Below are 25,518 nucleotides of genomic sequence, written 5' to 3' on the forward strand. Positions count from 1 at the left end.
GGGTATGTGGGTGGTGGGTTGTAATGTTGGGGGGGGGGGGTATTGTATGTTTTTTTTTACAGGCAAAAGAGCTGAAATTCTTGGGGCATGCCCCGCAAAGGGCCCTGTTCAGGGCTGGTAAGGTAAAAGAGCTTGTAATATTTGTATTTTAGAATAGGGTAGGGAATTTTTTATTTTGGGGGGCTTTGTTATTTTATTAGGGGGCTTAGAGTAGGTGTAATTAGTTTAAAATTGTTGTAATATTTTTCTTATCTTTGTAAATATTTTATTATTTTCTGTAACTTAGTTCTTTTTTATTTTTTGTACTTTAGATAGTTTATTTAATTTTATTTATTTGTAGCAATTGTGTTTAATTAATTTATTGATAGTGTAGTGTTAGGTTAATTGTAGGTAATTGTAGGTAGTTTATTTAATTATTTTATTGATAGGGTAGTGTTAGGTTTAATTATATCTTAGGTTAGGATTTATTTTACAGGTAAATTTGTTATTATTTTAACTAGGTAACTATTAAATAGTTCTTAACTATTTAATAGCTATTGTACCTGGTTAAAATAATTACAAAGTTGCCTGTAAAATAAATATTAATCCTAAAATAGCTATAATATAATTATAATTTATATTGTAGCTATATTAGGATTTATTTTACAGGTAAGTATTTAGCTTTAAATAGGAATCATTTATTTAATAAGAGTTAATTTATTTCGTTAGATAAAAATTATATTTAACTTAGGGGGGTGTTAGTGTTAGGGTTAGACTTAGCTTTAGGGGTTAATACATTTATTAGAATAGCGGTGAGCTCCGGTCGGCAGATTAGGGGTTAATAATTGAAGGTAGGTGTCGGCGATGTTAGGGAGGGCAGATTAGGGGTTAATACTATTTATGATAGGGTTAGTGAGGCGGATTAGGGGTTAATAACTTTATTATAGTAGCGCTCAGGTCCGCTCGGCAGATTAGGGGTTAATAAGTGTAGGTAGGTGTCGGCGACGTTGTGGGGGGCAGATTAGGGGTTAATAAATATAACATAGGGGTCGGCGATGTTAGGGGTTGCAGATTAGGGGTACATAGGGATAACGTAGGTGGCGGCGATTTGCGGTCGGAAGATTAGGGGTTAATTATTTTAAGTAGCTTGCGGCGACGTTGTGGGGGGCAAGTTAGGGGTTAATAGATATAATACAGGGGTCGGCGGTGTTAGGGGCAGCAGATTAGGGGTACATAAGTATAACGTAGGTGGCGGTCGGCAGATTAGGGGTTAAAATTTTTAATCGAGTGGCGGCGATGTGGGGGGACCTCGGTTTAGGGGTACATAGGTAGTTTATGGGTGTTAGTGTACTTTAGGGTACAGTAGTTAAGAGCTTTATAAACCGGCGTTAGCCAGAAAGCTCTTAACTCCTGCTATTTTCAGGCGGCTGGAATCTTGTCGTTAGAGCTCTAACGCTCACTGCAGAAACGACTCTAAATACCAGCGTTAGAAAGATCCCATTGAAAAGATAGGCTACGCAAATGGCGTAGGGGGATCTGCGGTATGGAAAAGTCGCGGCTGTAAAGTGAGCGTTAGACCCTTTAATCACTGACTCCAAATACCAGCGGGCGGCCAAAACCAGCGTTAGGAGCCTCTAACGCTGGTTTTGACGGCTACCGCCGAACTCTAAATCTAGGCCTTAGTGTTTGTTATTTTTTTTAACTTAGTTGTTAGTTTTTTGTAACTTAGTAATTTTTTAGTGCAGATTTTAATTATTTGAGTAGGGTTAGGTGTTTAAATATATAATATAGTTAATTTAATTTGTAGTTTAATGTAATTTTAGTATAAAAGTTAGGGTAGATTAATTATTAATTTAATATAGTTTATTGTAATTTTAGTATAACAGTTAGGGTAGGTTAATTATTAGTTTAATATAGTTTCATGTAATTTTGGTATAATAGTTAGGGTAGGTTAATTAGTAGTTTAATATAGTTTAATGTAATTTTAGTATAATAGGGTAGGTTAATTAGTAGTTTAATCTAGTTTAATTTAAATCTAAAGGTAAGTTTAAATTTATTATAAGATAGGGATGATGTAATTTTAATATAAAGTTAGCGGGTTATTAGGTTTAGGGGTTAACAGCTTAATTTAGTTTATGGCTATCTGGGGGGCTGGCGGTTTAGGGGTTAATAGGTTTAGTAAGTGGTAGTGATGTGGGAGGCTAGGGGTTTAGGGGTTAATAAATTTATTTAGTTGTGGTGGGCTCCGGGAGCAGAGGGATAGGGGTTAATACATTTAGTTAGTTGTGGATAGTTTAATGTAATTTAGTATAATAGTTAGGGTAGATTAAATTAATTAGTAGTTTAATATAGTTTAATTTAAATCTAAAGGTAAGTTTAAATTTATTATAAGATAGGGATGAGTTAATATTTAATATAAAGTTAGCGGGTTGTTAGGTTTAGGGGTTAATAGTTTAATTTAGTTTATGGCGATTTGGGGGGCTGGCAGTTTAGGGGTTAATAACTTTATTTAGTTGCGGTGGGCTCTGTGAGCGGCGGGATAGGGGTTAATAACATAATGTAGGTGGCGGCAGTGTAGGGGGCAGCAGATTAGGGGTTAATAACATAATGTAAGTGGCGGTGGACTCCGGGAGCGGAGGGATATGGGTTAATACATTTATTAGAGTTGCGGTGGGCTCCGGGAGCAGCGGTTTAGGGGTTAATAAATTTATTTAGTTGCGGCGGGATAGGGGTTAAACATTTTAGTATAGTGGCGGTGTTTAGTGACAGTATACAAATAAAGCTGTGAAAAAGCCGAATAGCAGCAAGATCGATGACTGTTAGTTAACAACAGTCCGCTGCTCATCGCCCCGTACTTGGCTTTTTGACAGCTTTTTTGTTAAATATGGAGAGCGTATTCAGGTAAGCAGCAGCAATGTTAGGCAATGTCAGGGGAGCATATTGGTGCCGGCGAATTCAGCATAGTTGACGGCTTGATAAATAGGCCTCCTGATATAAGAACTAAAATGAGATCTCAGATGCAACAATCAGAATGCATGTGCTCAGGGGTCTTATGTTGGCAAATATTGTCACAAGAGGGGAGCAGGAAAGCCATTAATCTTAACAGAAGTATGATGTGTGGGTAGTCACATCATACTTCTGATAAGATTTATGGCGTTCCTGTTCCCCTCTTGTGACAATATTTGCCAGGATAAGACCCCTGGACACATGCACAAATCTTCTCCATATACAATTATGTTCTTCTTACATTGAATTTCTTTCTATCCTCTTATGCAGTTTGGGTACATATGTGGCATAAGGGATGACTGCAGCCTGTAAACAATAACTTAGGGAAGGTTCAAATCTGCAGCACTGGATTTGGTTAAAATAAAGAAGATCTGGTTGCAGCTTGCAGGCTAATGATGACTAATGATGATGAGTCTGATTGACAATTTGGCAAATACATTGGGCAACTGGGCCTTTAATCTGAATTAGGATCTGTTGCACCATGGACTGGTGATGTCAAAATAAAAAAAGTAAATCTCTCTGGGATTCCATGCAGGACAGCTGTGTCTGCTGGCAGAATTAAGTTGGTCTGGATGGGTCACAAGACTGTCAGCTACATAAGTGAAATTAGCCGATAGGCAGCTCATCTCTTGCAAAAGTTAAAAGTACCAGAACCTGTACTTTTAACTTTTGTAGTTATAAAGATGGTATATGGAGCCATTATGGAGTTTTGATGGCATTGGCCACAGGCTGGGCAAAATTTACAGCATGCTTGTGCACTGGTCCGGTAGTATAAACAAAAACAACAAACTTACGATTAAGATGCCCTCCACAATCAGCCATATGTGCATCTTCCCGATGTCGCCGCTCCTTGCCACTCCTAACTCAGCTGCTGTGAGGCATTTGGCACGCTGAGGGCTCAAAGATTGTAAACGCCACCTATGATACCAAGCCTTAATTGTCCTGTTTGTGGGGGCCTAACAAGTTAATGCTGCACTGGTTAGAGGGATCATTGCCTGCTTTTGAATAGGTGCTGGTAAGGCGTGCAGAAATATAGAATGAGAAAGAAGGCGCCACCATAGTGTACGATCAATGGATACAGACAAGCTTCAGAAGCGCATGAAAAACTGGTACTTACAAGCTCCCTGACACTTGAGAAGTGTCACAAACGCCTTCTGGAACTTTATGAGTCGTCCAGCTAACTCCCACTGCTGTCCGTATTGACCCGTTCTTTGGGGTATTCAAATGGATGCCGGATCACTTGCTCTCCCGGTTATATACCCCCAAAGAACGAGTCAATACGGACAGCAGTGGGAGTTAGCTGGATGACTCATAAAGTTCCAGAAGGCGTTTGTGACACTTCTCAAGTGTCAGGGAGCTTGTAAGTACCAGTTTTTCATGCGCTTCTGAAGCTTGTCTGTATCCATTGATCGTACACTATGGTGGCGCCTTCTTTCTCATTCTATATTTCTACAGATTTTGTTCTTTTGGGACACCAGCAAAAGTATTGAAGAAGCCGCGAGCCATCATTTGATCAAACCTGAGGGAGTACTCTGACCCCCTTAGGGTTTACCAAGTTACATTGACGTAGCAATACAAGCTAAGTCATTTGAACATTCACATTTTGGTAGATTATCAATCAGTACGCATTGACATTTTTTGGGACATTTATTTTATTTTATTTTATTTCAATTTATATGTATTATTTATATATTTTACATGGTATAGTAACATTTTAGCACTGTATTTGTTGGCGCACTGTTCATTTTTATCTGTAAAGAAAATGTTTTGTATCCCTTTAAACCACCACGGTAATTATTGCATGATAACCCATATTTTAGCATCAGTTATGTACACCACTTGATTCCAGGTATTTTTTTTTCTCATTAAAAATATATATTTTTGTAATTGTATTTTAATTCCAGATTGGCACGTCTGTGTCTTTTTAAAAATAAAGCCCAGCCAGTATGGTTCAAACCTTTAAATACAAACAGACAAGCCTTATTTATGAGGACAATTGATCATCTATCACTTAACATTATCCAAAGAGGCTTACAAATGCTGAACATTATTTAGGTCAGGGACATATATAAAATAGTAATCTGGGCAGCATCAATAAATCCCATTTACTTTGTACCTTTTGTATTCCTCGTGGTTCAGATCCCTGTATTCTGCATGAAAAACATGAATGCACAATGACCTTGCTGTGTTCAGTTTTCAGACAGCAATAAGAGGTTTGGTCTTGATTTTTTTATATACAGAATCAAGTTAAGCAAAAACAGCAGCAAATGATTCATATCTCTCTTCTATTTCATTGTTTATTAACACTTCCCTTTTAAGAACAAATTTAAAAATAATTTGAAAAGATCAATAGAAAATGATTATGGTCATTAGCAAGTACTCATGACAGACAAGAACCAGGTCATTTCCCACTACGATACGTTGGGCTGTTCCATTTCAAGCATGCCAAAATGTGTACATGTACCATTACCAAGTGAAAACATCCCTGGCAAAAGGATGAGCAATGAGAGGATGAGATATGCCAGTACAAAATTGTACTCAAGAGGGTAATACAAGCTGATATAATGAGAGTGAAATCAAGTGCCTAAAGCAGACATTGGCAAGAGTAAACAGAAGTAATATGCATAGGCACTACATTCATTTGGGTTTTGTTGTCATCCAATATAAAGTAAATGACCTTCTCACAACCCTGCTAAATACCACACTACTACCACACATTATATATGTGCAACAATATATTTTAAAAAAAGCAATGTGTTCTTGGGATTTATCTAGAATTGTGAAGTTGATTGTACATTGGGGTAGATTTATCAAGTGTCGGACGTATTCATACTGGCGGTGTCAATCATCCCTATCGTATCTTATGACCGCTTCTTAACTTTTGTTTCCGTTGAGCCTGAATCCGCAGCATAATAAATCTACCCCAGTAGTCAGTGTTTGCCAGATAATGAAGTTAATTTTAAAAGTGCAGTATTATATTTTAAGGTATATGGTTAGATGTGATGGTCCCATTTATGCATTTTTATTCTAATATAATATATGTAAAAACAAGTTCAAATATTTACCCATGTAAATTACAAAGCCATACCTGAACTCAATCATTCTTAAGCCCCCAATTTTTGAATATAGAATCTCAGCTTGGAAACTCCTACATGCACTACTTCATATGCCATATAAACTATTATAGCTCATAGTCTATAAGCTAACCATTAGAAAAACTGGGTGATTTTTTAACAATTTGCATGACAGGGGAAACCACTGGGGGGTGGAGTTAGCCGCTGAGCTAGACAGTCACACTTACAGGGAGCTCCTCATTTTACCTGAAAATATATAAAAAAGTGCGATATTGGCCGAATTTCACTCATAATTTAGTGCACACTGCAAGTGGTGAGGTTCCATCTAGCAGATCACCAAGCTCAAAAAATACCGCAGAGATCACTGCCTAGCACAGAAGTGCGTCACTGTGATTCTCTTCCTCCTTGACCGTTTCACTTCACACCCACGCCACACTCTGCTACAGAGGGTCAGGGATCCGCTCTGGAGTATCTACAACTCCATCAAGGCGAAAAACAGTGGACTGCTGACATAGAAGGCTGCTCTCACGCTCGGCAACGGAACCTAGCACAGGGACCACAGGCACTGGGATCGGCTGACCCGCATCAACGAAGAGGCCTCGGTAATTCCGGCTCAGTCTACTAACATATAAGCAGCTAAGACATTACTGGCTCCACACAACAACCCACGGCCTATTGCAGATCCGTCAACTTTGTGATCACAGACCTTGGGTCACACAGCAAATCTTCATTGCACTGCATTAGGAGGGTAAGCAATTTCCTCTCATATTTATTTAGAGACATAATAGGTCACAGTCTAAGCATCAATAGACCATTCTGTATGTTCTCATAAGCAATAAGCTACTTTTGCAACCTACGTCTGCCTCTGGTCACTACCATATTATACAGTTATCAGGCTGCTGTGTGTAAATAAGGGGCAAGTTAAAGCACTCCTAACTACTTACCCCTACTTCCTTTAAAATCACCTAACCAACTCAACACTGTAATGCTCGTGGAATATTTTCCTATCAGACCAAACTTGGCCAGTAGTCTTCTTATCCCGGAGTCAAATGGAAGGATAAGGAAATATCCCAGAACAAGAGAACAGATAATTAAATGAGGTAAGCGGTACTCACAGCAGAGAGGGCAATCCTTCACGGCACTGGAGGGGTTAACAGGAAAGTAGTCAGGCAAGCAGAGTTCGGCAACAACAAGGCAGTCCTTCAAGGCACCAGAGGGGTTAATTGGAGAGTAGTCAGGCAAGCAGAGTTCAGCAACAACAAGGCAATCCAGAGTACCAGCAGTTCAGGGGTTAAACAGAAGAATGGTCAGAGGCAAGCAGGGTTCAGCAACAGTAAGGCAATCAGCAGTTAAGGGGTTAATCAGAGAGTGGTCACAGACAGGCAGAGTTCAGCATCAATAAGGCAATCAGCAGTTCAAGAACAATAACACATAGCACCCAGGGAGCACAAGACAACCTATACATGGGCACAATGCAGCAATGACGCCATCACCTCACACCCACAAGAACCGCTGCATCTATGGCAACAGAAGCGGCGACACAGGAGCCGACAAGAGCGGTGTGACAAACATTAGGACTTACTAGTAACAGAAGTACCCTCAACTTCAGCCTCAGCTCCATCCACAAACACAACAGGAGCATACCTCCCTTTATTTATCCAACAGTTATCAGAGACCAACTCAATTTCCTGATATAGATCCTAAGGTACAAGATAAATCAATAATCCCATAGGGCTCACCATGTTCGGTGGCTAGAAACTGAATATGGGGTAAGGCCCCACTAATTGTTCCTGAGCAGCACGCAACAATTTCTGTGTAACTACACAATCAATAGTCATACCAGATTAATTCCCTAGGGCACTCTAAAATCCACACAACGCTCCAAAACCAACTAAGAGTCTCAGACATCATGGCACAAATCCTTAGGAGAAAATAAAAAGGTCTCCCTACACCTAAGAGAACTGTCAAAGATCACTTTCAACACTCTCAACCGGTCATTGAAGATAGATCAGACTCGGCTTGCTCCTCTGAAGCTAATTCTGAACATAGTCTTTCAACTACATCTATACCTCTAAGTTTGCCTGACCTCACAGGGGCAAATAATAATCTGGTAGACACAATTAAATCCACTTTGGCTTCACACCATGACTCTATTTATAAGCGCTTTGATAAATTCTGTCTGGAATTGAGAAGAGACATTGCCTCTATTGGTGAGTGCACTGACACATTGAAGTGCAAACAAGAGGACCTAATGGTAGACCACTCTAACTTGATCTCATATTCGGAATGTCTAGCTGGACAAATCACAACCTTGGAGACAAAACTTGCTGACCTGGAGGACCGCTCCAGGCACAATAACATCCGCCTGAGAGGCATACCAGAGTCCATCCCACCAAAAGACCTTCAGGCATATTTGCAAAAGCTGTTCATCACTGTACTTGGTCCTCTTCAGGATCCTGAATCTCTAATTGATAGAGCACCTCGGGCTATTAAACCGAGAGCTATTTCAGATGACAAACCAAGGGACGTGGTGGTGAGACTCCACTTCTACACCTTCAGGGAAAAGTTTCTAAGAGCAGTTAACTCAGGATCTCTTAAAACTTCAAAGTATGAACAACTACAAATTTTTCCTGATCTCTCACAGCATACTTTGCAACAGAGGAAGATCTACCAAGAGTACACCAAAATTCTGAGGAGCAAAGTTCTTAAGTACTACTGGGGTTTCCCAGTTAAACTATTTGTTACTAAAGATGACATCCAACATATAATCTCCTGTTCAAGCTAAAGACCCTTCTCCTCCCAGCACTGCCCGTTCAACTCTTCGGGTAGAAGCCCCATCCTGGAAATAGCTGCCCCCTAGGGTGAAAAATAATGGTCCACAACAGCTTAACCAGAAGCATACCCTGTCTTCAGCACAGGGAGTTGAATGACTACTATCTTAACAGATCTAGTAACTTCCTCATTCTTCCTTATTCCTTACAGATTGCTTTATTTGTATAGGCACAACTTTGGAACTTTAGTCCACTTGGAGGGTTCTTTCTGAACCGCTTGGACTTACCTGTATCCTTTCTGATTTATAACACCAAATCCTATGGTTATAATGTTTTAGCACCTATTATTGGTCCTCAGGTTAAAGTTTTTACTAGGTTGGTAGCAGGCCTGATGACTAATAACTCACATGTCTGAGACTAACATGCTAACCTTAGAATTCGCAACTGTGAATCCACCACTCCTTTGAACTAATGAAGCTAATCTCCCTACCCCTATACCCCTGAACCACTTACCATCCCCCTTTGCCTATCCCCTCCTTCCTCTCATTTACCTCTGCCCATGCCCTCCTCAGTTACCCCCTCCTTCCCATACCCTATCCATTCCTACTCCCATTAGTCTTTATTCTTGAATGGTTTTGTTCAATTTACAAAGATGATTTGTTTGTTATACTGATAGTTTAATGGTCTCATGTTAACGGTTGTACTACCTATTAATAATTAGTGGTTGTAAGCCTGTTTAATCATGGTTAACTTTACTGTCACAGTGTTATTTTAAACTACTGCATTATTTTCTCTCATCTCACCATTTATTAACTGTTGTAATAACTGTCACTCACACATGTTCACAACACAGCTCAAAACCTGAAGAGGTGGAAGCGGGGCGGGGGATTGCAAATCCTCACACCTGAGACCATCACTCTAACCTCATGATCCACAAACTATGAATCCACCACTCCAATGATTTAAAGAAGCTAACCTCTCTACTCCTATAACCCTTAACCACTTACCTCTCCCCTATCATGCCCAATCCTTCCTTCTCCCTCTTAACCCCTGACTGTGCTCCCCTCAACTTCCCCTCCTCCCTCGTCTCTCCTATACCCTACCCATAACTACTTCCACAAGTTTTTATACTTGAATATTCATGTTAAATTTACAAAGATGAATGGTCCGCTACACAGATAGTCTAAAGGTCTTATGCTAACGATTGCTCTACCTATTAATAATTATTGGTTGTAAGCCTATATACCCATGGTTAACTTTATTGTTATATTGTTATGTGTTGTTACTGTATTACTCTCTTATTTTATTGATTGTTCATTGCTGTAATAATTGTCACTTAAGCAGGCCTATAACAGCTCAGGAACAGAAGAGGTGGGACTTAATCCCCCTTTCCTACTTATTCTTTAACCTGCTCACTTTTTTTGGCACTCCCCCCTCCCTAATCTGCACTACTCAACATTAAAGATTAGAGCACATTTTGGCTGTATTTATTATACCACAGACCTCCTTGACTTTACAGTTATCTAAATACTCACCACTTTCACTCCAATAGGTCGGTAGGACCACTAGTTCCCTACTTAATCCTTCCCCCCTTTATTCTTTTTTTTCTTTTCTTCTTCTTCCTTCCTCTTTATTACAATGTCTTTAAAAATTGCCACCCAGAATGCACAAGGTCTGAACTCATCCACCAAAAGAAGCCTGCTTCTTAGGTTCTTACTAAAAACTAATGTAAAACTTGCCTTTATACAAGAGACACATTGGCCAAAGGGTTACTCTAAATTATTTCCCATTTGTTACATGGCTTCTCTTCTGTATAAAAAACGGGGAGTGGTTTTTATGGTACACTAATCAGTAACTTGTGACATACAACATATAGAAAAAGACCCGGAGGTCAGATTCCTGATAATAGTCTGCAAATTAGACAATACCCAATATACCTTGGTTTCTCTATATGCCCTGAACACTAAACAGCTCCCCTTTGTGAGAAAATTACTACCTTTAATAGACCAACTATGCAGGGGTACTCTAATCATAGGCAGGGACTTTAACATCACCTGGGACCCCGACTGTAGATAAAAAGCTCTCACACATAAACTGCTTGAAAAAGGGACCATCTCTTCTTCCCACATGTTCAGATCACTAATGTTTCAATACAGTTTATATGACTCCTGGAGATGTCTTTCCCCTTCTGACAGGGACTACACATTTTACTTGAGTCCCCACCACTGTTATTCTCAAATAGATTACCTCCTGTGTCACTCCAGTCTGATAAACAAACTCTCAGAAACAAAAATCACAACAAGCCCATGTTCGGACCATGATATGGCCTCGGTCGAGATCTCTAACATACACCCGCATTTCAAACCCCCCTCTTGGACACTTGCCCTTCTTTGATCATGGGGCCATCCTCTATATCTACAGCTGAGGTTATTGCCGACTTTCTTACAATTAATGACAATTTGAACACTGATGACCCCACTTTGTGGGCAGCCACAAAGGCATTCTTAAGAGGCCACTTTATGAAGCAAGCTGCAACAAACTGCAGAATACAGGGGCAGTCCCTCGCCCAAATGTATTCAGACCTTCGTACACTAGAACAAACTAACAAAGAAGAGGTGGGACTTACGGGTGTGAAATAAATTAGTGCTCCACTTGTAATCTAGCCCTAAATGTATTTTACTGAAAGTATGGTGCTGCCTTACATTATATACCATACTCTTTTTTTGGCATTCTATGTTGAGAATCATACCTACGTACGCTTAAGAGCAGCAACGCAACACTGGGAGCTAGCTGCTGATTGGTGACTGCACATATTTGCCTCATGTCATTGGCTCACCTGATGGGTTCAACTAGCTCCCAGAAATGAATTGCTGCTCCTTCGATAAAGAATACAGAGAGAATAAAGTAAATTTAATAATAGGTGTAACATAAAAGTTTTTTAGATTGTATGCTCTATCTGAATCGTGAAAGAAAATTTTTGAGTATCGTCCCTTTGAAGTAACATTTTTGCACTGTACATCTCTGCCATGGAGTAATTTGGTGAAAAAAAGTTGCCCCCAAAAAATTTAAATAAATATTTTGAAAAAGTTTGCAAAATATTTTCGGCTTGATAACAAGTTTTTCGTTTTGAGCTGTGCAGTGCAGTTTTCTCTCACCACTCACTTACCTGCAGCGCTGGTATTATGAGTTTTTAAAAACCCGGCGTTAAAAGGCAAGAAGTGAGCGTTGAGCAAACTTTTGCTCCTTACCGCACTCCAATACCAGCGCTGCTTAAGTCAGCAGTGAGCTGGCCGTACGTGCTCGTGTACGATTTTCCCATAGGAATCAATGGGGAGAGCCGGCTGAGAAAAAGTCTAACACCTGCAAAAAAGCAGCGTAAAACTCAGTAACGCAGCCCCATTGATTCCTATGGGGAAAGAAAATGTATGTCTACAACTAACACCCTAACATGAACCCAGAGTCTAAACACCCCTAATCATACACTTATTAACCCCTAATCTGCCGCCCCCAACATCGTTGACACCTGCATTATATTTTTAACCCCTAATCTGCTGCTCCGGACACTGCCGCCACCTACATTATAGTTATGAACCCCTAATCTGCTGCCCCCAACATCGCCGCCACCTACATTATATTTATTAACCCCTAATTTGCCGCCCCAATGTCGCCGCCACCTACCTACATTTATTAAACCCTAATCTGCCGCCCCCAACGTCGCCGCCACTATACTAAATGTATTAACCCCTAAACCTAAGTCTAACCCTAACCCTAACACCCCCTAACTTAAATATAATTTAAATACATCTAAATAAAATTACTATAATTAACTAAATTATTCCTATTTAAAACTAAATACTTAACTATAAAATAAACCCTAAGCCAATAGGATTTTTTCTACCTTAATTCCGATTGGCTGATAGAAGTCTATCAGCCAATCGGAATCTAAGGGACGCTATCTTGGATGACATCACTTAAAGGAACCGTCATTCAGTAAGAAGATCTGCTCCGCGTCGGATGTCTTGAAGATCTGCCCGTCTAGAGGACCACTTCTCCTGGCTTGGATGAAGACTTCTCCCGTTGAGGACTTCGGCCAGGTTGGATGAAGACTTCTGCCGCTTCTTTGAGGATGGATGTCCGGTCTTCAGAACTGTAAGTCGATCTTCAGGGGGTTAGTGTTAGGTTTTTTTAAGGGTGTATTGGGTGGGTTTTATTTTTTAGATTCAGATTTGGGCCGCAAAAGAGCTAACTGCCCTTTTAAGGGCAATGCCTATCCAAATGTCCTTTTCAGGGCAATGGGAAGCTTAGTTTTTTTTAGATAGTATTTTATTGGGGGGGTTGGTTGTGTGGGTGGTGGGTTTTACTGTTGGGGGTGGTTTGTATTTTTATTTACAGGTAAAAGAGCTGATTACTTTGGGGTAATGCCCTGCAAAAGGCCCTTTTAAGGGCTATTGGTAGTTTAGTTTAGGCTAGGGGTTTTTTTTTATTTCGGGGGGGGGGGGGCTTTTTTTATTTTGATAGGGCTATTAGATTAGGTGTAATTAGTTTAAAGATCTGTAATTTGCTTATTATTTTCTGTAATTTATTGTTGTTGTTTTTTTGTACTTTAGCTAATTTAATTTAATTTAGGTAATAGTATTTAATTTAGTTAATTTATTTCATAATAGTGTAGTGTTAGGTGTTATTGTAACGTAAGTTAGGTTTTATTTTACAGGTACTTTTGTATTTATTTTAGCTAGGTAGTTATTAAATAGTTAATATTACTATTTAATAACTATTCTACCTAGTTAAAATAAATACAAACTTGCCTGTAAAATAAAAATAAACCATAAGCTAGATAAAATGTAACTATTAGTTATATTGTAGCTAGCTTAGGGCTTATTTTATAGGTAAGTATTTAGTTTTAAATAGGAATAATTTAGTTAATTATAGTAATTTTTATTTAGATGTATTTAAATTATATTTAAGTTAGGGGGTGTTAGGGTTAGGGTTAGACTTAGGTTTAGGGGCTAATACATTTAGTATAGTGGCGGCGACGTTGGGGGCGACAGATTAGGGGTTAATAAATGTAGGTAGGTGGCGGCGATGTTAGGGATGGCAGATTAGGGGTTAATAATATTTAACAAATGTTTGCAAGGCAGGAGTGCGGTGGTTTAGGGGTTAATATGTTTATTATAGTTGCAGCGATGTCCGGAGTGGCAGATTAGGGGTTAAAAAATGCATTGTAGTGTTTGCGATGTGGGAGGGCCTCGGTTTAGGGGTTAATAGGTAGTTTATGGGTGTTAGTGTACTTTTTAGCACTTTAGTTATAATAGTTTAGTTACGGCGTTGTACCATAAAACTCTCAACTACTGACTTTTAAATGCGTTAGTACTCTTGACGGGGTAGGGTGTACTGCTCCCTTTTTGGCCTCCCAGGACAGACTCGTAATACCGGCGCTATGGAAGTCCCATAGAAAAAAGACTTTATGAAGTTTACATAAGTCGGTTTGCGGTAAAGCCAAAAAAGTGTGCGGTGACCCTAAACCTTCAAGACTCGTAATAGCAGCAGGCGTCAAAAAGCAGCATTTGGACCTGTTAACGCAGAACTCATAATCTAGCCGTTTGTGTTTGAAAAATGTACAGAGTTTCAACAACATAGACCAGTCTGCAAATTCAATTAATAGAAACCCACTTTGACACGTTTGCTTTGTAACTTTTGCTGCACCCATTTAAAGTAAATTAGTATTACACAACATTCTGCAGCAGCAACAGTCTCCATTTTAAAGATTCAATCCAACCCCTCAGGAAGTAGTAGAAAAATAACTATTTTGCTAAGGCAACTTACATTAAATCAGACAATATAAATTATTAATGAACATTGCATTGCTTTTTTTTACAATGCTCAATTAAAATTTTTATGGTGGATTCAATTTGATATTTAATCCCTATTTAAAGGGAGATACTAGTAGCATTTGAAAGACTCAGAGGTGCACTTTAAATACAATTGGAAAAAATGTTGCAGTATGCTTCTGTTTTCAAATATGTTTGTTTTAAATCTTATGACTACTAGTGGAAAAAGCTATAATGTACCAACAGAAAGGAATAGGATCTCAAATTGTCGTAAAGACAGGGAATACAGCACTCTTATTGTTTCAAAAATACTTATTTATGCATTCCATTCTAAAATCAAGAACAAAAAGCAAAAAGAATAATGGGAAACAAAACAGGTTTATCTGTGACTCCAATCTTGTCCTCTAAGCACACTCAGAAAGTATACCGTGATTCTCTCACACACGGTTGTATACAGTTACACAAAAAAGGGGTTGTTTAGAGGGGCGCTCTGGAGAGAGCTAGAGGGTGCAGGTGGGCAATAATCAAATACTAAAAATAGTATATACAAATGTTTAATTCATATGAAATACGTAAAATAAAAAAAGGGCGTATGACAAAAAATGATCAGAATATGCATAAGAGTGTGTAAAACTGTAGTGGCCACAACTATAAAAAAATCAGCAATATACAGACATAATCTACATAAAAACGTGCTATAATTTAAAATGTAATCAGTTACACTAGGTGAGTTCAAGCAGTGTTACGCATGGTATCCTCTATTTCAGTCATTTGTAACACCGTTCTATGTATAAACAGCTGATTGAAATACAAAAGAAAACTGGTTTCAGTGTGCTGGATCACTGCTAAGTTTCCAGCCTGCTCTACTAGCACCATCGGGTGCTTTATGTTTGTGAGTATTCACATTCTTATGTGCTGATATTATACCTTGTATGGGCGATATTAGGCCATGTTGGCGCCTCTGTTTTTTATTCTTTTTTAGATTTTATATCTCAGGATAGCCATCCTTTGACAGAGTGCTGCCATACCGTTTGGATCTACAACACTTTGGTTACAAAGACTACCACAGTTATCTTGGATTATACATTTTATTATTTTTAATCACTGCCATCACTGACATTAATATTGTCTGTTATTATTAATGTTTTTTACTGTTTCATTATTTTGATATTTTATTTCTGATATTTTAGTTTTATATGTGTTGCTATCCCCCTTAGCTAGGGATACCAGTTCATCTAATTGCATATCCTTGTATCCAGTAGACATACAACTAGCGACACTTCTCAGTTGATACTGAGGAAGCGTCCCCTAAGGGCGTGGTGTGTGTTGTACACACATCACTCTCTATACATATTATGGTTCAAATCTATTGCCATAAGCTGATAATGCATGGGTATTAGGCTTCACACTTAAATCAGGTTAATATGAATAGATCAAAACACTGTTGCTGCTAATCAGCAGAATGGTAGATGAAAAAAAACAATTTTTTTATTTCGTGATTCAGATAGAGCATGCAATTTTGAGCAACTTTCTACTTTACTCCTATTATCAATTTTCTTGGTTCTTTTGCTATCTTTATTCGAAAAAGAAGACATCTAAGCTAAGGAGCCAGACAATTTTTGGTCCAGTACCCTGGACAGCACTTGTTTATTGGTGGGTCAATTTATCCACCAATCAGCAAGAACAACCAAGGTTGTTCACCAAAAATGGGCCGGCATCTAAACTTACATTCTTGCTTTTCAAATAAAGATGCCAAAAGAATAAAGACAATATGATAATAGGAGTAAAATAGAAAGTTGCTTAAAATTGCATACTCTATCTGAATCACGAAAGAAAAAAATTGGGTTCAGTGTCTATTTAATGCAATGTGTATATTTCCTTTAGAATAGTCAGAAAAGTTTCTCTGCTGTATTTCAGTATATGTAATATTGTACTCCAAGGGGTCTATTTATCAAAGCATCAATCTAAGTGCATTCACCGGTGTCAATATGCTCGCCAGACATCGCTGCCGCGGATGTGAATACAATCTCCATATTTGTAAAAAAAAGCCGTCAAAAACCTGCGCACCAAGTACGGCGATATGAGCTGTTGTTTGGGTTTTTCCCAACTTTATTTATACCCACTAAACTGCTACAAAGTACACTAACACCCATAAACTACCTATTAACCCTTAAACTGTTGCCCTCCTGCATCGCTGCCACTATAATAAACCTATTAAACCCTAATCTGCTGCTCCCGACATCGCCGCCACTAATAAAAATATTAACCCCTATTTTGCCGGTTCCCGACATCGCCGCCATTAAAAAATTTTCAACCCCTAAACCTCTGGCCTCCCACATCACCACCACTAACTAAACCTATCAACCCCTGAAATATAAAGAAAGATGGATGTGGCGCTAGTGGACAAGCAACGGTATCTAAATAAATAAAGGAAATTACTAAATAAATTAGACTAAATAAAAAGTGCTAGTTGCAATGCACATAATTAATAAGATTTAATACACATAAATACTAAGATTAAATACACCAAACCTATTCACATATAAAATAATAAACACAATGCATATAAACACAATATATATAAATCCTATACCACCGGTGGTTTAAAAGGATAATAGTTATAAAATGGGGTTGTTAAAAATCCGCTAAATGCAAGAGTCGTCCATACAATTTAAAAACTGTGCGAAATCCGATCAATTTAAACTGTGCAAATTCTGATCAGGCATCCAATTTCTGAGGCAATACAGGAATCAAAAAGCAGTTTGAGAAGTCTCAATCTCCAGTGATTAATACTGTCAGTGATACAAGAATTTGTAAGGTGCTGCTGGATCTGGGATAGGGGTGTCAATTACCTTGAGAGTGCGACTACCTTCAGGACAACGATTCTGTGCTCAGTACCACGTTAACCAGTGTCAACTCCAAGTGGGTGTCCCGGTCGGTCTCAGGTTCCGTTACCCCTCTGTTAAAACCACGATCCGTCGGCGTGTGACGTAATCAGCTCCGTGTACTCCGGGTGATCACGTGTTTAGGATATGCGCCAATCAGCTGGAGTCTCCCACGCTGTCAATCCTTTGGCGGTTGGTTTAAAAGTTTTTAGACAGTGACAGAGCGCTCTGGTGTCATACGGTTTAGATGTCAAGGAACAGACATACACATCTACGCGTTTCAGCCTCAATGCGGCCTTTATCAAGATGTCTTTTCTAGTTCCCATATTGTCTATTTATACCTTTATCAATTTCCTGTTTGCCACACTAATCAGTCGTTGATTGGTTAGTTAAATGTTTCCTCCATGTTTCTCCTCCATGTTTTTCTTTTATAATAGCTCTTCAATAAACAATGATTCTTTTAACGGATCTTTTATCATTGCTTCCATAAAAAGTATATGTATATACATAACCCCATAAGTTAAAGAACAATCTAATCTTGTTTAAATTATATAAGTAAAAACATACATTTAAAAGTGCATCCAAAAATTAACAACAAATGTATATATATAAATATAAATTCGCATGAGCTATCCATTCTCATTGCATAAAATAATATAATTAAATATCATTTTTAAACTTCACATTTTTTACTCGGGTTTTATTTACTTTTCCTTATGAAATAAGGAATATATATAGTCTTTTAATATGGCCTTTTACATATGTTATCACATTAGTTTTAGGATCCATATTTATTAGAGTTATGTATTGTTGACATTTTATATTATGAGTGATTATAGGGTTAGTATTGCATATAGGATTTTTTGAAATTATTAGTTTAAATGAATTTATCTCTTTTACCTATGTTTTTACATCAGTTTTAGTAACCTATTGGATTTTATATTGTGATCAATTAATTCCTCTGCAATATGAAAAAATGAAATGAAACTTTAACAGCTATATGCAAGGGTAAAATTAACACTATTTATAGAGAAAATAAGAACTAGCTCATATTCTATTAATAAATAAATTACACAGTATATGAGAATGGATAGCTCATGCAAATTTATATTTATATATATACATTTGTTGTTCATTTTTGGATGCACTTTTAAATGTATGTTTTTACTTATATAATTTAAACAAGATTAGATTGTTCTTTAACTTATGGGGTTATGTATATACATATACTTTTTATGGAAGCAATGATAAAAGATCCGTTAAAAGAATCATTGTTTATTGAAGAGCTATTATAAAAGAAAAACATGGAGGAGAAACATGGAGGAAACATTTAACTAACCAATCAACGACTGATTAGTGTGGCAAACAGGAAATTGATAAAGGTATAAATAGACAATATGGGAACTAGAAAAGACATCTTGATAAAGGCCGCATTGAGGCTGAAACGCGTAGATGTGTATGTCTGTTCCTTGACATCTAAACCGTATGACACCAGAGCGCTCTGTCACTGTCTAAAAACTTTTAAACCAACCGCCAAAGGATTGACAGCGTGGGAGACTCCAGCTGATTGGCGCATATCCTAAACACGTGATCACCCGGAGTACACGGAGCTGATTACGTCACACGCCGACGGATCGTGGTTTTAACAGAGGGGTAACGGAACCTGAGACCGACCGGGACACCCACTTGGAGTTGACACTGGTTAACGTGGTACTGAGCACAGAATCGTTGTCCTGAAGGTAGTCGCACTCTCAAGGTAATTGACACCCCTATCCCAGATCCAGCAGCACCTTACAAATTCTTGTATCACTGACAGTATTAATCACTGGAGATTGAGACTTCTCAAACTGCTTTTTGATTCCTGTATTGCCTCAGAAATTGGATGCCTGATCAGAATTTGCACAGTTTAAATTGATCGGATTTCGCACAGTTTTTAAATTGTATGGACGACTCTTGCATTTAGCGGATTTTTAACAACCCCATTTTATAACTATTATCCTTTTAAACCACCGGTGGTATAGGATTTATATATATTGTGTTTATATGCATTGTGTTTATTATTTTATATGTGAATAGGTTTGGTGTATTTAATCTTAGTATTTATGTGTATTAAATCTTATTAATTATGTGCATTGCAACTAGCACTTTTTATTTAGTCTAATTTATTTAGTAATTTCCTTTATTTATTTAGATACCGTTGCTTGTCCACTAGCGCCACATCCATCTTTCTTTATATTTCTTGTGTAGAATTGCTTTCAGAGTGCATTTCTTTCTTTTGATGTGTGCAGGTATAATATTGGTGTAAAGAAGTTTGAACCCATCTTGTGTTTTTTGAAACCTATCAACCCCTAAACCGTCAGCCGCCCACATCGCAAAAAAAATAAATTATGCTATTAACCCCTAAACCTAACAACCCCTTAACTTTAAATTAAAATAACAACATCCCTATCTTCAAATAAATTAAATCTTACCTGTAGAATTAAAATAAACTAATTTGAAACTATAAATTAACCTACCATAACTATTATACTACAATTAAATTAAACTACCAATTAAATAAACTAAATTACATATTAAAAAACCTAACCCTACTAAAATGGTTTAAATATACAATTAAACCTTATTAAAAAGTACTAAATTACCACAAAAAAAAAACTAAGTTACAAAAACAAACAAACACTAAATTACCAAAAATAAGGAGGGTGGAGCTTAACGTTGAGGGAGCAAGACGTGTTTTGAACGAGCTCCTGACCATATACTAAATTCAAGAGCAAATTATCACCTTTTTCTGCAATTCTCATATTGGCTATTCTGCTAAAGGTATCAGAGATATAGCTGTCCCTTTTCTGGCCTGAAAACAAGGTTTTAATGCTACTTTTTAACAGATGAACGATCCCTATAGCAGTGTGGCCTAAAACTCGGCGACTAGGTGATGGCCTCCAACTGACAGAGTTTAGACTGCTATGCATAAACTTTCCCATCTGACCGGATTGCAAGCCTGTTTTGGAGCAAAAGCATAGCCCGGTGTGGTTGTGATGGTATCGCTACCACCTTCACATTCTCACACATAGATGACATTTTGGAACACCTACAAGCCATCTTTACAAACTTTGAAGAGGCAATGGTTGGGCTTATACATGAGCATTTTGCTACAACCTTAGAAGCTACCGACCGGAGTCCCTCTGCCAATAATTAGGGGAGAGCAGTCACACACCACAAAGCAGGAGCGAGGGAAAAGGCACAATGACCCTATCTTGACCAACCTGACCTCGTGGGACGAAACCGGTCCGAGAGAACAGACCTTAGATTTCCTGATCTGCCGTTCAGGAACCATGGTGTTTGGATTGGAGCTGAGGGGCCTCAACTTCTGGCCTGGAAAAAGTCGAATGCCTGTCTGGCAGGTGAACACAGAGGATAGCGCCCAACACCGGTATAGAAAAGAGACATATGATGCAACAACTTTACTCCCAGCGCACTCTTACAGCAACACTGGGGACTCCGACCTACAAGTATGGAATAGTTTAGTTAAATAGTAATTTATAACATGTGCTCAATGTATAATCCTTACTTGAATTGTTTTATTTGATTTAGGTTGGGGTGCTTGCGGTTCATAAAGTTCAGTCCTATATCACTTATATGGGAACGCTAAGCAGGAGACAGGGGCTGGACTGAAAGACCTTTTTACCTGCAGTGTAATGCTTTATACGTTATTTGATGATCTTTTGGTTTTCTGGGAAAAACAAACTCTATTTAGCTGTTTCAGTGTATTATACAATGTATATTTCCATGTTTTCTTGCTCTATGTATAGGGTGATGGGTTACAAAGCCTATCTTAGTGAATGTTCCTTATTACCCTTTATGTTCTACTAGCAACTGGGTGGATGGATCTATCTCTGCAGACTACAGGTTAGCTAAAAGCAAACATATCAGATCATCTATATATGATCTTAAACTACACATCCCTCCCTGAACCCATTCAGAGTCTCATTTGAGTCACAGGTTTATCCATATTGTAAACTATGTTATTGCATACATTCCACTTATAGTGAATATTACTTCAGATTGGTGTTAAGTTGCATAGAGGTTGGCAGTATTGATTCATTTCACAATGTACAACGGGCTGTCTGCGGCCGGGACAGCATATAGTGAGTAGGTTACACAATACAGCCAAACTTACCCTTCAGACCCTTATTGCTTGATACTACCCAGGTTTCAGATTTAAGCCTAGTATTGGTACAGCTTAGGAATCACTAACATGTATTATGGAGGTCTTATCCTGTTACTATGTTTAATGGAGTGTGGTCCATTAGTGAGTGTATAATTCTATACAGACATCTTGGCCTAGTCCAGTGTCCTGTTCCCTTATTCACGAATGGCCATGAGTAACAGATAATGATCAATACAATGTTAGATGCGCCTACTGAGCAAAAAAAAAAAAAATCAACATGCTTAAAATACAGCGGCCTAGATTTAGGCCTAGATTTAGAGTTGGGCGGTAGCCGTCAAAACCAGCGTTAGAGGCTCCTAACGCTGGTTTTTACCGCCCTCTGGTATTTGGAGCCAGTCATTAAAGGGTCTAACGCTCACTTTACAGCCGCGACTTTTCCATACCGCAGATCCCCTTACATCAATTGCGTAGCCTATCTTTTCAATGGGATCTTTCTAATGCTGGAAGAAGAAGATGGGTCCGCGGTGGAGGTCTTCAAGATGGAGCCGGTCCTCATCGGATGAAGATAGAAGATGCCGCTTGGAAGAAGATGGTTGCCGGTCCGGATCTACTCTTCTTCCCGGATAGGATGAAGACTTTGGACCCTCTTCTGGACTTCTTCAGCCGTCGGATGATGGATGTCTAGCCCCCGCTTGGGCTTGGATGAAGATTTTGGAGCCTGGAACGATCGGTGATACCTGGCATGGTGAAGACAAGGTAGGAAGATCTTCAGGGGCTTAGTGTTAGGTTTATTTAAGGGGGGTTTGGGTTAGATTAGGGGTATGTGGGTGGTGGGTTGTAATGTTGGGGGGGTATTGTATGTTTTTTTTTTACAGGCAAAAGAGCTGAATTCTTTGGGGGATGCCCCGCAAATGGCCCTTTTCAGGGCTGGTAAGGTAAAAGAGCTTTGAACTTTTGTAATTTAGAATAGGCTAGGGCATTTTTTTATTTTGGGGGTCTTTGTTATTTTATTAGGGGGGTTAGAATAGGTATAATTAGTTTAAAATTGTTGTAATTTTTTTCTAATGTTTGTAAATATTTTTTTATTTTTTGTAACTTAGTTCTTTTTTATTTTTTGTACTTTAGTTAGTTTATTTAATTGTATTTATTTGTAGGAATTGTATTTAATTTATTTATTGATAGTGTAGTGTTAGGTTTAATTGTAGATAATTGTAGGTAGTTTATTTAACTTATTTATTGATAGTGTAGTGTTAGGTTTAATTGTAACTTAGGTTAGGATTTATTTTACAGGTAATTTTTTAATTATTTTAACTAGGTAGCTATTAAATAGTTATTAGCTATTTAATAGCTATTGTACCTGGTTAAAATAAATACAAAGTTACCTGTAAAATAAATATAAATCCTAAAATAGCTATAATATAATTATAATTTATATTGTAGCTATATTAGGGTTTATTTTACAGGTAAGTATTTAGCTTTAAATAGGAATAATTTATTTAATAAGAGTTAATTTATTTCATTAGATTTAAATTATATTTAATTTAGGGTTAGGGTTAGACTTAGCTTTAGGGGTTAATCCATTTATTACAGTAGCGGCGAGATTCAGTCGGCAGATTAGGGGTTAATAATTGAAGTTAGGTGTCGCCGATGTTATGGAGGGCAGATTAGGGGTTAATACTATTTATTATAGGGTTATTGAGGCGTGAGTGAGGCGGATTAGGGGTTAATAACTTTATTATAGTAGCGGTGCGGTCCGCTTGGCAGATTAGGGGTTAATAAGTGTAGGCAGGTGGAGGCGACGTTGAGGGGGGCAGATTAGGGGTTAATAAATATAATCTAGGGGTCGGCGGTGTTAGGGGCAGCAGATTAGGGGTACATAGGTATAATGTAGGTAGCGGCGGTTTACGGAGCGGCAGATTAGGGGTTAAAAAAATATGCAGGTGTCAGCGATAGCGGGGGCGGCAGATTAGGGGTTAATAAGTGTAAGGTTAGGGGTGTTTAGACTCTGGGTACATGTTAGGGTGTTAGGTGCAGACGTAGGAAGTGTTTCCCCATAGTAAACAATGGGACTGCGTTAGGAGCTGAACGCTGCTTTTTTGCAGGTGTTAGGTTTTTTTTCAGCTCAAATGGCCCCATTGTTTTCTATGGGGGAATCGTGCACGAGCACGTTTTTGAAGCTGGCCGCGTCCGTAAGCACCGCTGGTATCTAGAGTTGCAGTGGCGTTAAATTATGCTCTACTCTCCCTTTTTGGAGCCTAACGCACTGAAAACCCAGCCATTCTGTGAACTCTAAATACCAGCGGTATTTAAAAGGTGCGGGGGGAAAAAAGCATGCGTAGCTAACGCACCCCTTTGGCCGCCAAACTCTAAATCTAGGCCAGCGTGATTAAACTGATATTACAGCCTGTACTGTAACTGGATCTTTCCAACGATCGATATACTGCACAGCACTACCGAGAGGTTAGCTATCTGGACAGCTACCAAAGGTCCAGCAGGCGTTTGGAAGTATAATTTGTACTGCGTGTTTGGAGACTAAGCATCACTGATTGTGCACTATTGTGGCACCTTCTTCTATTCTACTTCTCTCTCTAGTAACAGATAATGCTGCCCACTAGTAGACTAAACCCTTCTACGCCAATACTAAGATCTTATATAGACCATATCTTTTTATTACACATAAACTGTGATAGTAATGTATGTAGGGAAAGTTAAAACGGTAGTTATATTATATCACACTGCTGAGACATGATAAACTGAGGTGTATTATTGAATGCATATTTACATATAGGCATCCTGTTTAAATTTTGCCAGTTCCCTTAGGCTCCTATGGAAGATGAACCCAACCTTGTAAACCATTTTTATCCCTATGCTACCATAAGGGTTCGAAACCAGGGTATGTCTATCTTGTGGTATATTCAGGGTAATAGGGGAATAATTATTTACAGTCTGAGATTAAATGGTTATTGTATGTTTGCGATAAGAAAAGAAAGAAATCTCCCCTCACCCTTTCCCACTCTGTGAGAGGGAGTGGGTCATATCCAATACCCCTTTTCCATCTATGTCCGGTGGTGACAGCAACTCTTGAGGGGAGATACAGCACACACACCTTTTCCATATTGATAAAGAGGTAGCATAGCCCCAGAGAGGAGATACAGCTAACTGAATGCATTGTATGGTCAAAATGTGATGCATATCTCTTAATTCCCAGCACCATGATATATATATTGTTTACCAGCCCAGCCTTAAAAAAATATATATTTTTATTTTTACCTTCTAACCCCAACCTCTTGATTCCTCAACCCTCCCCCACTTTATACCATTGAGCTTACTTCGTAAGCAAAGGAAAATATATCCTATAGAAACCTTTCAATCCCCCACTCTATTTCTTAACCATTTCTTTTTTTGGTGATCCTAAAAGATTAACAATTCTTTTTTTTTTATGTATACTTTTTATTCAGTTTTAAATTTACAACATAAACAATAATCACCGATTCTCAGCAAAAATACATATACAAAAAGCAATGAAAAGAAGAGGTCTCATGTTATAGAACTTGAGGATGGAATGTCAATAAGTGGCTTGTAAACAAAGTATAACATAATAGAATTCAAAAAAAATTCTTTCCTTTCTTCCCTTTCTTTTTCATTTTAGAGTACACAAATAATTAAAGCCATCGATTTTCTAATCAAGATTTCAGTTTAACCGTTGTCTATTCAACATCTATGGGGGGAGGGGATGGGAAAGGGCAGCACAAAGAAAAAAAAAAAACAACATCCTAGTAAAACTGTCTCAGAGTTTCTAAGGGGGTA

Source organism: Bombina bombina, chromosome 1, assembly GCF_027579735.1.
Source record: "Bombina bombina isolate aBomBom1 chromosome 1, aBomBom1.pri, whole genome shotgun sequence".
Taxonomy (NCBI): Eukaryota; Metazoa; Chordata; class Amphibia; order Anura; family Bombinatoridae; genus Bombina; species Bombina bombina.